Source organism: Paroedura picta, chromosome 10 (assembly GCF_049243985.1).
Source record: "Paroedura picta isolate Pp20150507F chromosome 10, Ppicta_v3.0, whole genome shotgun sequence".
Taxonomy (NCBI): domain Eukaryota; kingdom Metazoa; phylum Chordata; class Lepidosauria; order Squamata; family Gekkonidae; genus Paroedura; species Paroedura picta.
In genome coordinates this window covers 32,922,794-32,936,406 of record NC_135378.1, presented here as the reverse complement: position 1 = coordinate 32,936,406, position 13,613 = coordinate 32,922,794, and the positions used below count along the sequence as shown (strand labels likewise).

The 13,613-nt window shown below is 43.3% G+C and overlaps 1 protein-coding gene across 6 annotated transcripts in view; it reads left to right on the top strand.

The window, feature by feature from the left end:
- The window catches only part of SGCZ (sarcoglycan zeta), a 629,523-nt gene that overhangs the window by 92,485 nt on the left and 523,425 nt on the right, over nt 1-13,613 (top strand). The gene's annotated exons all lie outside the window — the stretch shown is intronic.

The following is a 13,613-nucleotide window of genomic DNA, read 5'->3' as shown; positions in this document are numbered from 1 at the left end:
TGGTGAACTGAAATCCCAGTGCATGAGAAAGGGGATCCTTCCAGAAGTGCAAACAGTGGTTGTCTTTTCACAAGACACTTGGCATCAAATATTGCCATATCTTCTAAGAAGCTTTTTAAAAAGATGTTTCCTCTTTCCTTTTGAACTTGCAAGCAGTGAATCACTGCACACATTGCTAAGTAAGTAGCAGAATATTGCACAGTAAAACTCTAAACATAAAACTTTTCATGCCTCCATAATTCATTGTGGGGAGGGGACTGTTTATTTCCTTTTAGAAAAAGAAAGAATGCATGTTTATGGGAAAGATAACTTGAAGCTAGTGAGAGATGGCTGTGTTTGGACTGAGTTCGGAGTCTATGATGCATAAACTTAAAGACTGCTTGTACGGCTCATAAGTAGAAAATGATAGTCCTATTACAGTGTAATTTTTTTCAAACAACATTCCTCAATAGAGAGATGGTTTGAAAGCACACACATAGTATAGTAAGTTCTAGTGAGATGTAAAAGACTATTGATAAAGCCACCCATGAAATTGAGTATATACTACAACGCAGGCACTCTGTCTCTAACTTTCTCTTTCCTTCTTCCTGACCATTTCTGCATGAGGAATTTGCTTCTGCCCAGCCTCTCGTTGTTCACAGGGTTAAATGTTGCTTCCTCATGACATCAGCAGCAACCTTTAGCTCTTCAGTGGTTAGTGCAAGCCCTGATAAGGGAAAGTGGTAAAATCCGCTTCCCCTTTCTTGTTGTGGTGGACGAGGTGCAAACAGGGGCAAGCCTGTGTGAAAGAAGAAATGTGCAACAGTCTCATTAGTGTTTTGCTCACCCTCACACCCGCCCTCCCCTCTCCATTTCTGGATTGCTAATATTTTTTAAAACAATGGTGTGATCCACATTGCTACAGGACTGCAAAGTGATGTGCCTGTGTATCGGTGGAAATAAAATGTACAGTTGTGTTCTCTTCAGTGCGCATAGCAATATTGGGAGCAGGCAGCAACCCTATCTAAAATACATTCATGTTTTTGTTTTCTAGTGGTAGGGCATGAAGGGGGAAAGAGGGGGGCTGTTTGATGAAGCAGACCTCTCCCTATTATCATCGCATGCATGTTCTTAATTTTTAATCTTTAATTTTAATTAACACGCAATCATCAAGGTCCGATTACCATGGCCTGCCTATTAGAAATCTACCCAAACATAAATAGAGTCCACTATACAAAGAATCTCAAAAAGAAATCTTAAAAGAATGATTTACTGTTGTGGTGTGATCCTGTAGTAGTTTCTGTACTTAATCATAAGTGTTGCTCATGAGATGTGCCATAAATATTGCTAAGGGGAGCAAAATAGGTATGAGAGATTATGGAAGAGAAAGGTTTTTTGGAAACTCCTTTAAGGACCTCCTCCATACTTGAGAGAGACAATTTCTGCATGGAGGTGGACAATGAGCACCACCTCCTGCTTGTAAACAAGCGACTATAAATCACACATTTCCCTTGACCATATCTCCTAGGCAGCCATTTTAAACTCCTGAGACCAGGAAGCTTTTCTTTTTTTTAAGAAAAGTAATTGCTTCTTATTATGCTGCTCTACTGCTATACCAATAGGTGTACAAAATTATCTGAACTCTCAGCTTTCATTTTAAAAAAGTATAAGACTTCAGTCTCTTCTGTTGCAGATATATAAGGGTAACAGAAGAGGCTAAAGAAATACTTTAAAAGTGAAACTTGATAACTCACAGAATCTATTATTACAATGCTATATCAATATAATGACATTCTGTTGCCATTAAATTCAAAAATCTTAGTGACTTAGGTGCTACTGAAGGACAAGACAGGAAAACAGAAGGGAAATTAGTTTGCCAGTGCTGGATCAGGACATTCTTGGAGATTGGAGGGTGGAGCCTGGGGATGATAGAGTTTTGGGGAGATAAGGGAAGTTAGCAGGGATGTGATTTCATAGAGTTCACTCTCCAAAGCTTTCATTTTCTCTGAGAAACTTCTCTTATAGTCTGGAGATCAGTTATAATTTTGGGATATCTCCAGGTCCCCTCTGAAGGTTGGCCCCCTACAGCAAATCTTAAGAAGTGGAAGCCCCACTTTATCTGTAGTTGCCTAGCAACAGGGGGAATCACATATGCCCTTTCTCTGAGGTTTTTTTTTAAATGAATAATTAATTGCCGCCTCAGTGTTTGAGGAGTGAGTGTATGTTCTTTTTTAACATATACACACATATACACAAAAGGAATATCCATCATATTTTATTTAATATTTATTTTATTAATCCAGCAGAGCGGATTAAATAAAGCAGTAAGGGCTGTCTGGGAGGAGTTAGGGCGGGCCCTGTCCGGGATAAAAACTCGGAGGGCCCATCCAGGCCCGAGCAGCCTGCTTCTCCCGGCCGGAGACTCACCACGCAGACTAAACTAGCAGCCGATGCGGTGAGTCCTCCAGCCGGGGTACTCCTCCTCCTGCTTCTCCCAGCCACAGGACCGGCCTCGCTGTGTTGTAGACGCAGCGAGGCCGCTCCTGCGGCCGGGAAAGCCACCAGCCAGCGTCCTTCTCCCGGCCGCTGGGGCGACCTGGCGGCGTCAGAGACGCGGCGAGGCTGCTCCAACGGCCGGCAGAAGCCCGCACATGGTCGCCAGTTGGGGGGCCCCTCCGCCTTCTCCCGGGCGCTGCAGAGAGTCCACTCCAGCAGCCGGGAGAAGGCTCAAGCACGCTGCCGGTGTGGGGGGGAGAAGCCTGAAAATTGCTGATGGTGGGGGAGGGGCGCGGCTCTAGCGCCTGCTGTATTAAAACTACAGTGGGCTTTATTTCTAGTAGGTTATATGTTTAATAAAGCTGTGGCCTGTTTTGCCAAAAGTAATGTGTGTGTTAGCTTGTCCTTCAGCCCACATGCCCTCCTGCTTTAGCCCAAATGCCCTCCTGCAAGACAGTTTTCTTTTATAATGTTTAAAATATTTATATCTCCTTTTTCCATAACTCAAAGTGGCTTACAAATTCAAATTGAAAATTTTCACGGAGAGAGTGAACAGGGTTTCCCTTATCTCACTCCACATGTCTAAATCCCTCCTCTCTTGGGGACTGGTCTTTCCATCCTTGACACTATACTTCAGTGATATCTTAGTCTTACCATGCTGGGAACATCTCAAATTTGTTGGGTCCTTTTATTTCTTCTGCTATACAATGAACAAGTAAAGACAAAAATCCAGGACAAAGCATCCCTTAAAACAGTGACCACTACTTAGATATCTTTTGAGATCTTCCAATAAAAGAGCTTAGAAATATCTGTGATCTTAACCTTGAGGAGTAAAAATCACATATTCCCAGATGTGAAAGATGTATCATATTCACCTCCCTCCCTCTCTTCTCCCGTGGATGTTTTTTTTTAATAAAAAAAGAAAACTGCATGGAGCAATGAATAGGCATTCAATCATGCAGGCAAAGCAAAGAAAACCCCCACAAAGCATGCTTCTCTAAAGTACCCCCCCCAAAAAAAATTGGGATTGAGATTAATTTTTAAAGATTCAAGGCTCATTATTCCGTAAGGGGTGGCATTATAAAAAAGCACTATGCATCGATGATTAGATGCATAGGTGTTTCAATGAACAAGTTTTAAGATAAAAAAAAATAAGCTAGCATTGCGGGCCCTTTAAAATCTTGCAAAAGGTGATTGGCTGCCTGGCATGATTGACAGGTGGAAGAGAGTCACATGTAAAGTACGTTGCTCTCTTCCACCATATCAAGCAGGCATGCGGATTGCAAGAAGCGTGAGAAAGAGGCAGACAAAAGCAAGAGAACCAGAAGGTGAGGAATGGCTGGAGGCGCGATAGTGTTTAGTGTTATGCTATTTCGCTGGCGTAACACTATTTTTTTCAATTTGCAGAAATGCCCAATGTGTTTGTGTCTTTCTAAAATAAATAAGGAGTAATGCATTTGACCTTAAATCTAAACTCATGAGATGGAAAATCTTGTCCATATAAAATTTATCTGCCCATTTTTTTAATATACATCTTCCCAAATACGATGACACTTTTCAACAATGTGGAAGTAGTGAACCTACAACAGAAAACATCACACAGTCATAATTGAGCTGACAGTTGTAGTCGAGCTGATTTGTCATGTACTGTTATAATGGAAGGGTATTTTCCCAGGCATCTGGAATATGAATCCTTTAGCATTTTCCAGTGCATAGGTTGTCACTGGATAGTTGATATGCTCAGTGCTGGTGGCTCCTTGACAGAATATATTTACCAAAGCACTCAGGTGCTTTGTAGTGTAGGTCAAATCTGTTATGAGCCTTCAACCGCAATCCCCATCCATTACACTTGGAATAGAGCTGATTTTCAACCTTGTCAACAGATGCATCACAGTAGGGTTACAGCAGCGTGACTTATCGCATCAAACTATGGGTATCTAAAGCAAACGTGAAGGTCACACAGAATGATCTTTTACATTAAAGCACAACAGTAATTGTTCCAGTTTCCCCCATCTAAGCGTATTTTAAAATGTTCAGTAAATAGGTTAATATAAAGTTCATTTCTGTGTTAGTGTAAACCTCATTTATCACTCATTTGCTATCTCAAAGTCTCCTAGATGCTTTTCCTTCTCATTAGCTACACATAATACAATTAGGATTTGACCAGCCTAGGAAAGAGATGAATTAGTTGGTGAAGATTAAGTATGTGCCAAACACCCTCTAACATTTAAGAGATAAAATTAGGGATCCTCTGGTGTGCTTGTAAGTGCAACACCCCAGTCTCACATTAAGGATCACTGTTGTATGCTTTATTAATTTATGCAAAAATACCCTTCAGTGGCTTTTGGAACAGGAGGTACTAGTTAATTAAAGATTCCTTTGTTCTCCAAACAAATTGGATGTTTAATAAAATGATTAAATTTTGCAGTGGGTTTGTTGAAATTAATACAGAAAAGCTAGAACTCAGACATGATCAGAAGCTAGAGTGGTTGCAGCTGTCCCCAACCCCCGGTCCAGGGACTGGGACCAGTCCGTGGATCAGTCGGTACCAGGCTGCGGCTCCTCCTCATCCTCCTCCCCAGCAGTTGGGGATTCGACCACACTCTGTGTTTTATAATGTCAAGATGATTATCCCTAACTCTCCGAAATCTCCTGTTGAGACCATTCAAAATGAACTTTGGAAGATGCAGTATGGGAACAGTAATTGCTTGATGGTGCCTTATTGCCCATGCAAATGCATTGCTGTGTATGCACAGTAGATTCCAGTTGCATCTATCCATACTCAGAGAGACTAGGAGAGGGAAACTGAAAAGCAAACCGTGCAGAATGTATCCCAAAAAGTAAAATAAATACAAAACAAGAAAAGTAGTGTTACCAAGAGCAAGCACTAGTAAACAGCAGGAAGCCCAGATAAATAGAGACAGTTAAAATACAGGCAGGCTACCATGTAGAACTGGACACAAAAAAGAAAGTTCACAGTAAATCAGAGTCAAAAATCAAGGTCAAAAGGAACCCATGTAGGCAGCAGGAACATAAATCTTCAAAGCAGACAAGTGAACCTAAAATAGCTTTAATCATCAGCTTCCTCACAAACAGAAGTCATACTGGTTGCAGGTTAAAGATTCATGAATCCTTCATCAGTGATAATTAACAATCAGGCTTACAAGACTTCATCATCTGAACAAAGGTCCCAACACTCAGAGACTTTCAAAAATATACTCAGGGAAAGCCTCATCTGCTACAAAGATTATCATGTAGCAACAGCAGAACAGCTCAGAGTTAGAGTTATCCGCTGTTTTGTTGCACTCTTTCAGTGTTTCATTGCAGCCTTTCAGTGCCCCAAATTTAGGGCATTTCCACACATCTAAAAAAATAGTGTTGCCCCAGCATGATGGCATAGCTCTAAAAGTTATCTTGCCTCCGGCCATTCCTCATCTTCTTCCTGTCTGGCTTTCATCTGCCTTCTTTCACACTTCTTACACTCCACATGCCTGCTTGAAATGGTGGAAGAGAGCAACGTGCTTTACACACAACTCTCTTCCACCTTTCAATCAAGCCAGGCAACCAGTCCCCTTTCTCAGTGTTTTAAAGGGTCCGAGATGCCCACTAATTTTTTTTTTAATTCAAACCTTATCTGTTGTAACGCCTATGCATCTAATCATAAATAATCATAGATGCATAGTGCTTTTTGAATGCCACACATGGAATCACAAGTCTTGAAACTTAAGAAAAATAATTTCATGATTTTTTTGCTGGGGAGTGGGGCTTTGCAGAGGCATGCTTTGTGTGACAACTTTGGGAAAAATTATTTTTGGCTTTTTCTGTAGGTTTGTACACCTATTCATTGCTCCAGGCAGTTTGCTTTAGACAACAAACTCCCATCCCTGGAAGAAAGGAGAGGGAGGCGGGTCCGAGGGCAGGACATTGAAGGCGGAGATAGCACTTCTTCGCTTCCATACATTTCTTTGGCTGGTGGCCTGCTAGTTGCTCTCCTGTAGCTCGTGCTACATAGGTTGTGGAATCCACTTTATGTGATTCTTCACTTTAAAATGGTGGATGTAGCGAGCAGTTTGCTGCTTGGACGCTGGATGTTGGAGATGTCATGTGGAGAGTCTGGGATGTAATGACTACCTAAGATAAGCATTACACTACATTTATCGGGTGCAGAATTGCCCTTAATACCTGAGCATTCAGCCATTATTAAGGATACATTCGTTGGCAAGTTCCCTCTTTGTTCTGTAAGTGTCTATGATAATGGTCTATAAAGAGATAATGGGGGCATTCCAGGCAAAGCAAGTTAAGCACTGTTAAGTCCCATTGATTTCAGCTGGAGAGTGAAGTATGTGCTTAATTTTCTTTCCCTCTTTCTTTGCAATAACTGTGACATAAAAGTGCTTAACTCCGCTTTCTCTGCTGAACCATATATATCAGTAGACTTTCTGGGAGATAATAGACCTGAAAGCAAGGCCTATTAGTCAATAATATTTTATGCCTTATTGAAATGTTGTGCCTGAATCAATCCAACAATCATTTCATAGGTGAGTTTGTATTTCTAACATTAATACCATTTTGAGACCACAACTCACCCGATCACATTTGCTTTCTCTTCAGAGTTCAGGTAAATAGTTTACCTTTGAGAATGAAGTCTGAGTCCAGTGACACCTCCAAATTCGTTTGTTACCTCTTGTATTTGTATGCTAATCTGTTGCCATTCACAGGTTTTATGAAGTGCTTTAATCCAATCACTTGCCAGGTTACTTATGCGTTTTGATTCTAACTTGCTTTTCCTGGCAACTAAGCCCCCCCCCCACCCTCAAGTAAGACTTGAGGGACCCTATTTCAATGTATCTGAAGAAGTGAACATGACTTCTTAAAACTTAAACCCAGAATTCCACATGAGGATTAAAGGCCAGGCCAGCACTAGAAGTGGGGCTAATCCCCACTTCCACATGACTGTGGCATGGGCCTGGCCCAAATCAGGCCCTCCATTGCCCCGTGGCAAGGGTACATGGGTATTTCCACGTCCCCATTTCTGCCCCGGGTACCAACAAGGCCTCTGTGGAAGGCAAAGCCTACGGCATCCTGGAAGGGGGAAAAATAGTCCCTATTCGGCTCCGCGGTACCTTGTGGCAGCACGAAGCCAACTGGGGCATTTTAAAAATTTTCACGAACCTTTGTGAACATAAGTCCCCCTGCCACTATGAAGCATGGTTGAATGTCTCCACCCTGGCTTCCTCGTGTGAAAGCAGTAATCTGGGGTAGACTGGTCCGACATGGAAAATCTTTCCCCATCTGGACCTGGGAAGAGGCGGAGCTAGTTGCCCTGTTGCAAAGAGCTGGTGGCAGCCAAGAGCAGCACCGCCAGTGTGGAATCGGCCTGAGTTGGCCTTACAGGTGTCACTGGACTCACATGTTTTGTTACCTCAGAAGAACATGGCTAGCCACTTGAAACTACCTCCTTGAAAGCCAGCTTGGTGCAGCAGTTAAGAGTGGCAACCTCTAATCTGGAGAACCAGGCGTGAGTCCCCACTTATCCACATGCAGCCAGCTGGGTGATCTTGGTCCTGTCACAGTTCTCTCAGAGCTCTCTCAGCCTCACCAGCCTCACCAAGTGTCTGTGTGGGGAGAGGGAGGGTAGGTGATTGGAAGCTGCTTGGAAACTCCCTTGAGTAGTAAAGAGCAGGGTACAAAAGTTTTCATTCTTCCTTGGGGCTGTTACTGCTAACATGCAGCAGGTTGTGATTGTTGCCTGATTTGTTCAAGTATTTAGCAGAAATGAATAAATCACCTCTCTTCTATTTTACTGCTGCTGAAATATCATTTTATGGAATTGTGCCTAACTGTGTATGTGATTTCATACATAATTCTGAATCAGGAGCTACTTTCAACTTTTTTTTTTTAATATGCAAGTATGGGAGCAAAAGTTCCAAGGGCATTTGCCCTTTCCTTTCCTTGTTTGCTTGTCGTCCCCCGCCCCCAGTCATGCCCTCCTGTCCTCTTCTTTCCAGCCATGTCTAAAATAGCTGCCAAAATGAACAACACCTAACTGTATCCATTCCATAGTTACCTAGCTGATGCATGGGTGATTGGTTAGAAAGCTTCAGATGCGGCTCGTTTCTTTTTAAGAGGTAAACTAATTGGACGGCAGACACCATTCAAATAGGCAGTAATCAGTATGCAAACGGCACTGCTTTGCAGACAAGCTGTGGATGGGATGGATTTTGGACATCAAAACAACAGAATGCAATATTTGATTGAAAACAGGCACTAACAACAAAAGGTCCTCAGCATAGGTTCTAGATAATGTCCATTTGGTCTCTCTGCTCCTTGCTAAGATTCTGTCCCCTCCCCCTTCTTCTTTTCATCTTTAATGCCTAATGAAGGAACAACCTCCTAACTTTTGTTCTCACTGAAATAAGAGAGGGTTTTTTGGAGCAGCATCCTCATAAGAAAAATAAAATACTTGTTTTCACTGTACTCAAGCATATTAAAGCTTTTCATCCACCATCCTACCGGTCGTTCTCTATACTCTCCGTTCCTTGCTAAGTGAAACTATCAGCCTGTTTTTTTAAAATAATTGCGCACCTCTAAGCCAATTGATACCAATGAGTTTAGGAGAGTGTAATTCCATTTAGGATTGCACGGGTACTTCCATGCTCATCATTTAAAAAACACTTATTAGCCAGCTTTTTTCCTACAACATAAAATAGAGTTCATCCTTATCCATGGTTCCTTTGTGAAACAGCCTGCGGGTGGAATGTGTCCGGCTGTCCAAGTTGAAATAGGGCCAATCAGAGTGCAGTCAGCAACGCTGGCTGCACCCTGATTGGCCTTGCCCCTACAGCTCCCTCCCTCCCTCCCTGGATGCTAGCCATGTTCCTCTCAGACACACCAGAGACAGAGAGAGACACACAGAGCCCTGCCAGACCGAACACAAGCCTTCATTCCCTCCTATCACTGCAAAGGAGGCAGAGAGAGCTGCCCCAAGCTGCTGACCAGCCCTACTTCCCTCCTAAAAACAAGCTCTCATTACCTGTTATGGCTCCTGCTGCCACAGAGAGAGACACACAGAGAGAGCCGCCCCTGCTGTGACGGTGGGAGAGAGAGACACACACAGAAAGAGCTGCCCCAAACTGCATACCAGCCCTGCTTCCCTCTTAAGAATGAGCCCTAATTAGCTGCTATGCCTCCTGCTGCAAATGTGCGGATCCCAATCCAACACTGGGGAGAAACTCAAATCCCAAGAGGTACATGTAAAATTCAATACCAAAACCCCTGTTTAGGAGTCCAATGAATTTCTTTGCTGCATATATTGACCTTGTTGGATTGGAGCATGTGCAAATCTGGTGTTAACTGTAGGGCAGGAGAAGTCATTTTGGGGTGGATATTTGATTCCTGAACTATAAAGAACTACTTGCTGGTTGTACGACTGAAGTAAGTTACATCAGACAATATGCACAAATCCTAAATCAGTTCAGAAATGCACAAAATAAATGTTTTATATCATCAGAAGTTGTACCAAGCAGGCTTACTTGCATAGCTTAGGGACACGCTAATAGATTTATTTTCACAGCTCCAGAAAGTGTTGACTTAAAATGGCCCATGCCATATTTTCTTTATGGCATTCACTGTGCAATGTTGCTTTTGCTTTTAGCTGGAACAAGATGTGTTCTGTAATTCTCTTCCTCCAAAGTTTTGTGTGTGTGCTTTTAAAAAAAGAATAGCTGTCAAATTTATCTAGAGGCAAAGCAATGTGGAATGAGTAAACCGACAAGGAAGTTGCTGTGTTTGTTACTGGCTGAGAGTCACATGTCACACAGCCATCCCAGTTCGCCATAGTAACAGCAATGTCAGAATAATTTTTTTGGAGGTGGGGGTGGGGGGTGGGAGAGATGCCCTAGATTTTTCTGAAGGATATTTCTGATTAAATGCAAAACAACTGCATCAGATTTCCTGTAGAAAACCCATAGACCTGCCACTGCTATTATTTATTTGGTCCTAATTCAGCAAGCTCCGTTTTCAGTCAGGGAGGCTGTTTGCGTTATTACTGATGATAATCATGCCTGTGGCACGGCAGTGCCTCAAGCTAAACTGCATGGAGTTTTGCTCTGTTCCAGAGTGTGTGCTCTGGAGAATTCACATTTTAATTAGGAAATACAGTCACACCACAGGACACAAGCAGGGAAAGCTGTGTTATAAATACAAACTCTGGTTCTCCACCTACGGAGAAAGAGGTGAGGTTGAACCATGTTTTGCTTCTTAGGAACACCTGGTAGCAGACACCTGGAGGACAACAAATATTATCCCAATCTTCAAAAGGGGAAGGAGAAATGAACCAGGAAACTGCAGATGAGTTGCAGAAAAGTTAATGGAGCATATTTTAGAGAGGGTGATCTGCAGATTTTAAAGAGGGTGATCTGCAAAGATCTGTAGGATAATTTGATGATCTGAGGAAGCCAGCATGTATTTATCTTCAACAGGTCTTGCCAGACTAACCTGGTCTTTGACTGAGTGATGGGCTTACTAGATTGTTGAAACTCAGTTGATGTTGTTAGTGTAGTGGTTGGGAGCATGGACTTTTAATCCAGCAAACTGGGTTTGATTCCCCACTCCCCCACATGCAGCCAGCTGGGAAGCCTGCATACTGGACAGCAGAGTATGTGAATGAATGAATCTTGGGATACTTGTAGACTGAAAGTTAACTATGACTGACAATGTGATGTGATGGTAAAAAAGGCAAATGGAATCTTGGGAATATCAACAGAGTCATCATCACAAGAAAATCGCAGGATGCCATAGTCTGTCTGTATACCACATTGATCAGACTGTACCTGGAGTACTGTGTAAAGTTCAATAAGGATGTGGACAAAAATGAGAGGGTGCAGAGGAGAGAAGCAAGGATGATCTGGGGTATGGGGACCAAGCTCTGTGAGGAGAGGCTGAGATACTTAAATGTTCAGCGTGGAGAAGAGGAGGTTGAGAAGGGAAATGACTGCTCTCTTTAAGTATTTGAAAGGTTGTCACTTAGAGCAGGGATAGTTAACCTATGGTCCTCCAGATGTTCATGGACTACAATTCCCATGATCCCCTGCTGGCCGGGGCTCATGGGAATTGTAGTCTGTGAACATCTGGAGGACCACAGGTTGACTACCCCTGACTTAGAGGAGGGAAGGAAAGACAGGACCTGCAGTAATGGCTTTAAACTATGTGTAGATTGGTCCTGGCTAGATATCGGAGGGGGGGGTGTCTTTATGCAGCAGCTGGGCAGATAATTATAATGGATATTGTAGGTTGATCTTGCATTGAACAGGGGGTTGGAATAGATGACCTATATGGCCATTTCCAATATGATTCTATGATTCTAGTAGCATGAGTCATCAGTCAGAAACTTTTCCTTTTCCCCATGTTTTTGCTTTCCTCCTCCTTTCAAAAGAGCAGCTTCCCAGCCATTTTTTTCCCCACTTGGAGTTAAAACAGCCAGGCTGAATAACAGCTAGAGGATTTTTTTAAAAAAAAGCTAGGAAGGGGCAAGTGGGGTTTAGAGTTGCTAGCTCTGTTGGAGATTTTGGAGGTGGAGCTTAGGGAGCGCTGTGTTTGGGGAAGAAAATGACCTCAACAGGGTGCAATGCCATAATGTCCACCCTCCAAAGCAACCACTTTCTCCAGGGGAGGTGATCTCTGTCTGGAGATTAACGGCTGAAGTGGAGAGATCTCCAAGCCCCACCTGGCAGTTGATCACCCCATTTATTGATGCCCTCCTGTCTACCCACAAATCCCCTCTACCTTGTTTTACAGGAAGCCAGAGGCTGTGTAATGTTGCAATAATTGCGCTCGCTCCACAAACCGAAATGCTATAAAATGGGTGGTGCGGCAGCTTCAGATCCTGCTCATGGCGTTGCGTGTGTAAGCTGAGATACAGCACCACCCAAAGCACTCTGGACCGAGCATAGAATCAGGGATGGTGCCAGAGCCCATGGGCTCTGCTAGCAGCTGTCTGCTTTTTGTCCAGCATCCAGCACACAGAGCTTAAGAGAAAAAGAAAAAAAAAAAAACAGCCTGCATGCTGATGTCAACTTCTTTTTCCAATTCACTTACATTTAAGCGAGGCCAAACCAAATCTGTGTACCAGACAGTGAAATATGATTCTTGTCTCATGTCCTGTCACTCCATGGGCAAGCTGCTTCTCAGCTAGCAGCCAGTGATCAGAGCAAAGTCTTCTTTGGTGCCCAGAGTTGTGCTTGGTGGCTCTGCTGGGACAAACAGAACGATGTTGAATGTTGCTTTCACTAGACAAGAAGAGCAGTGCCCGAGGCAACAGCTTCTATTATCCACCCCACGTGCATTCATTGCAAAATAAGTTTTCCCCAAAGGATCTAAGCTATTAAATATAAGCCTTTCTTAAGACCCATGAGACTAGAATGTGGTTGCTTTCCATACCCAAGTCCTGTGAAGGATGGCCTTTGAAATCCTTGATTTCTGCCCTGCCTTCGCTAAAGCAACCTCTTAGCGCTGGGCTGTGAAAACAGTGCCTACTTATTACCTCCATAAGTCTTTTTGGAAAGGCTTATATTATTTTCCCCTCTGCCTGATACTCTAGAGCAGCCGTTTTCAACCTTTTGTCTATGCAGGAACCCTTGAAATATTTTTTTCAAGCTTCCAGTAAATCCTGGAACTAGGCCGGAAGTGATGTCAGCTGGACATGCCTCCCTGCCATACTTGAGGGAGAGAGAAAGAAGGTAGCTTGAGGCAGGAGTAGGTTTCTATGCTTTGTCTCCTTTCCCACCACATGAGAATGACACCCGCAGGACAATGGAAGCAGCCAGTTCCCTGCTTTCACTGTAATACTGGGAGTAGCTTGTGGCCAAGTCCATTCCTGCAGAATATAGGGGAAAGGCCGGTGAGCCCCACGGGAGCACTCACAGAATCCTTGCTCTAGAGCAGGGGTAGTCAAACTGCGGCCCTCCAGATGTCCATGGACTACAATTCCCATGAGCCCCTTGCTGGCAGGGGCTCATGGGAATTGTAGTCCATGGACATTTGGAGGGCTGCAGTTTGACTACTCCTGCTTAGAACATATTCTTCTTCTGTGGCACATGAAGCCATCTCAGCTGTGGGATAGAATAGCACCAGCATTGCCT